We start from the raw sequence: 4903 nt of genomic DNA, 5'->3' as shown, positions 1-4903 counted from the left end.
CGGGAAGGGGGATAAAATCCTCGCAAAATTTACATAAAATTCTACGAATACACTATGTATTACAGCATGCAGCCCCGGGCTAGCATAACAAAAATATATCGCCTACTACAATTCACGCATCACGGGCTTTAAAAATACATCGAACTCAACAACAGTTAAACAGAGCGAAAAAACATTTTTAAAAAAAAATTTTTAAAATTTATGAATAATGCGGGATTTGGCAAGACGATGGAAAAAAGTGCGCAATTATGTGGTTAAAAAATTTTTAAAAAATGGGACGGACGGTGGGGGGGAGGGGGAAAGATCGCTAAAAAACCCAAAATTTTCATATACTAGCATATTTCGGAAAATTTTGTTGCCCTAGAATTACGCAAACCGAAATTAAAAAAACTACAAACCAATCTACGTCGGCCCTGGCATACTCGCGTATCAAAAGTTGTCTTTTTGAATTTCACCACGAAACATGTCACCGCCTATCTGAAAAATTGTAAAAATTCACCGAACAGATAGTTTAATATACAAATTAAAATTTAGGATGTCTTGAAAATTTTGGGAAAAACGATATCTCGATTCGATACCCGCGACTAGCCGCGAATAATGCGTACGGATACCACTCCCCAATAAAAAAAGGTGCCGGGGCTGATGAAAAATGAAATAACGGCGCGATAAGACCGAAACTCGGGCAGAGCAAAAAAAGTATTTTGGGGGGATGGGAAAAAGGACACTAAAAAACAAAAGGTGTCAAAAAAAACGTCGTAGCGCGTAGTATAACTTCGACGATTATACGCGTTGCCCTTTAAAACGAAAAATTAAAAAGGGGGCGTCAGCGTCAGCTAGATCAAAAATGCATAAGTGATACCATCAGCGAGACAAAAATTGCTCTAAGTCCCACGATGAAAAACGGTATGTCGTACCTGAGCGACGACCCCTTGCTGGGGGGACATTTAAAATACCGTTGAAAATTTATATTTTTTATTTTATTATTTTTATTAATTGTGGGGATGTTAAGAGAAGTATATTTTTTTTAAATTAATCCTAATTTTCCCAGAATAATTAAAAAAAAAACCACCCTCGTTAAAGTGCCCAAGGCCCTAATTTATTATAAATAATTATTTGAAAACAACAACAACGTTTCGGCTGTCTTTGCAGTTTTTTTAAGTACATCTATAAAAAGTTAATCAAAAAAATTTATAGATCATCAAAAAAATTAAGAAGAAAATTTTGAACATTTGTCGCAAGTATTAGGGGGTTTCGGAACCCATTGATAAAAAAGATTACCGCAAAGGATTGTAATATCAGCAATGTCGCTTTCCCGGTTCGGTGATGATTTTTCTCAGTTTGGGTAAATTTTGGCGTACCCATTTGTAGAAGTAAAAAATGAAGGAAAATTTCTGCATTAAAAACATAAAGAATTTGAAGTTATCTGGGAAGTTTCCCATGACAACCGGAAAAATTAGATTTTCGATAGGGGTTCGGTACACTTTTTTGAAAAACAAAAAAATGATGTTACATCGAAATTACTTTTGTAATGATACTCCGACGCTAAAAAATTTTTTGAAATCTAAAAAAAAATTTTTTTTTGAAACAAAAAGTGTTTAAAAGGTCGGGTTTACTGTATGAGGGACCGGACAGCAGTTGAGAAAATGAATTTTTTTTAAAAAGACTTCACGTAAGATCCTTAATAGGAACCCGGAAGTCATGACCGGGGGTTGCTATTTAAAAAAAATTTTGGGTTGAATAAAAATTAATAGACGATAACACATACAAAAATTGGGTGTACGAAGGAATTTCCCTGGCGTATTTTTACCAAAATTAAAAGGGTAGGTTTACCCTCTCCGCGTCAAAAATTTTCAACGTAGGAGTCCATTTAAACATAGATCCTTTTTTTGAGTGAATACTCAAAATGCATAAATAAACCTCGACTAATGTAAAGGATATCGGGGTCCTTTGGGAGATTATTAAAGACGAAAATGAGGGACGCCATGTTATGATTTCGTTGGAGGGGGACCACTTTTACTAACACCCCTTGGGAATTAATAAATAGAAATAAAAAACCCATGGGGGACTCTCACAATTACTTCGTTTTCCTTGCGAGTTTTTTAACGCCCTTTACCGGGTTTTCGCTCAACGAGCTTTGTTTTTTCGGAAAATTTTTGAACGGTTTTTTGGTTCCGATGGGGTCTCATGTTCCGTTTTTCGACATTTTTAGGACGATTTGGAAAATACTGTTTTCAATTTTATTTCGAACCCTTTTTTTTTTAGGTACCCTCATGAATTTTTTTTAATATTCCGGGGAAGGGAAAAAATTTAGGTATGTTTGGTTTTAATGGTTTCCCACTCGCTAGTTTCGTCGAACAAGAAAAATTGTTCTCTGAGTTTTTGGATACGAACGTTTACGTATCGGGGTGGGAGATTTACGACTAAATTTGGTACCCAAAGCCTACGTTTTCGGCCGCTATATTAAATTTTTTGTCAAACTCCTATGAGATATAAAATTAGCGTGATTTCAAGCCAGTTGATAGGGCTTTTTTACTCGCGACCTTTTTTTTTATTAAAAAAAAATTAATTTAAACAAAAAAAACCTTTTTTAAAAATTGTTTCCCGTTACATTTTTAAAAAACATCAAAAAAAGATTCGAGCGATAAAAATTTTTCAGTAATTTAACTCCCCAATCGAAATAAAATTTATACGCGAAATTGCATTGGTTACCTTACATAAAACTTAGCGAAATTACGGTTGCATCATAAAAAAGGGGAATTTATGCTTGTATCTTCCCAAAAAAAATTTGGCACGTTGATAAAAAGAGGGAAAGATGGGATCGAAAACTTAAAAAGAAAAATGATGTTGTTTAAAATTGATTGTGCGAATTGCGGGTTGGTTTTAGGACAGCAAGAGACCTTTAGAACGCCATTAAAAAAACTAGAAATAACATAAAAAAAAAAAACTTGCATTTGTCGTTGTTACTCGGACTTGCAACGTCTGAGTTCCGTTTGGGGTTTTCCGGTGATTTTGCATGAGGAAAAAAAGACAAGAAAAAAAGGAAAATTTCAGAAATGTTTTACATAAAAAAAAAAAGGAAAAAATATTTTTTACAGAAAGTCGGGGAATTTTTAGTGGGATTTATTTATGTGTTCTTTAGTTATTAAGCGTTTTATATTTTTTTTTACTTTTAAATTTTTTTTTTTTTTTATATCCACCTATTTTTTTATTTTTTTTTATTTGACTTTTTATGACGATTTAAATTTCAAAAAACAATTTGTTTGTCTTATTTCTTAACGCTATGACTAAATTCTTGTGAACTTAAATTATTAAATTTTGCTTACTTGTCAGCTTAATTTTTATCAAAACAGCGTTAAATTGCGGTGTTTTTATAGAAGTTGTTTTTGTTTTAAATTTGGTTTAAAAAATTTTTGTATTAAAAGTATAATTAATTGTTGCGAATAAGGTATTTAAAATTTTAATTATTGATGAAATTTTTAGATGTACTGAAAAGGGCGCATGACAGCCGAAACGTTGTTTTTTTGTATTTCAAATAATTATTTTAAAATCATTGCCCGTCTGGCGACTTTAAACATTGAGGAGTGGTTTTTTATATATTTTTGTTTATATTTTATTATATGGGAAAATATATTAGTTATACAATGTTGAATAAAATACATTAAAAACATTGTTTTTTATGTTTCCAAAATTGTGCGAATGTCGAAACCCGCCATTTTTGTAAAAACCCCGTTTACCCCTCCGCGCAGTATTTTTCCCCCAGGTACACATCCCGGGAAAATTTTGGGGATGCATGTGCTCGTAAAACCTCCAGCGATAGTTTTTTCTTGCGAATCCCCAGAGATATTTCGGGATTATATGCGCACTTTAACAATCTTTAAAAAACCCCAGTTTTCCCAATTTTGGGGTGATCCCTTTTCGAAAAGTTTTTGTATTTTTGAGGTACTTGACACCTACTTGAACTTTGCCGGGCCCCAATCTTTTCACGATGTACACGGTACCCAAAAAGGGCTTTCGGCGATCGGGGGGGGTAACGTCGGCGGGTCCCTACCAATCGTTCAGTACCCTTGATAGGCGGCAATCGGATCTCGCTATTAAAAGCGATGACTCACTGAAGGTGCTTGGGCTGTCTTGGTCGCCGCACACTGATTCATTCTGTTTTAAGGTATCTTCTGGCACCTCTGGTGCGAACAAACGCTCAGTCTTGTCGTTGATTGCAAAGCTATACGACCCACTCGGATGGGCGTCGCCCGTAGTAATTACGGCTAAAATTTTGCTTCAAGAGCTCTGGCTCGCAAAAAATCGACTGGGACGATCCGCTCCCCCCTGATCTTCTCCAGCACTGGATTTCATACTATTCTGATTTACCCAAGCTCGAAACAATTAAAATTCCACGATGGACAGGTTCGCATCGAGATAATTTAGGAATGGAACTACATGGTTTTGCCGACGCATCAAAGCGTGCGTACGCCGCTATGGTGTATTTGCGCGTTCTCAGATCCTTTGACGACGTTCAGATTACGTTGCTATGCGCTAAAACCAAGGTTGCGCCTCTTAAGACGCTCAGTATCCCTAGACTTGAACTCAACGCAGCAGTTTTACTCAGTCGACTGATTAAATGGATTTATCGGTCTTTCAATCTGTCAAACGTTCCTGTGTACGGTTGGACGGACTCCACTCCACTGTTACCCTAGCTTGGATAACTCAACACCCTTCAAGGTGGCGTACTTATGTCGCCACTCGCATATCGGAAATCCAAATTACTCTTCCCACAATTAAATGGCATCATGTCAAATTAGCTGAGAATCCGGCAGATTGCGCCTCGCGCGGCTTGTCTGCTACCGAATTTATGAATCACTCTTTGTGGTTTTCTGGACCGTCCTGGCTCCGCACTCATTCTTCGACG

This window comes from Nylanderia fulva, unplaced genomic scaffold (genome assembly GCF_048542155.1).
Source record: "Nylanderia fulva isolate GAGA-0341 unplaced genomic scaffold, ASM4854215v1 Scaffold677, whole genome shotgun sequence".
Lineage (NCBI taxonomy): Eukaryota > Metazoa > Arthropoda > Insecta > Hymenoptera > Formicidae > Nylanderia > Nylanderia fulva.
Note: the sequence above shows the minus strand (reverse complement) of the source record.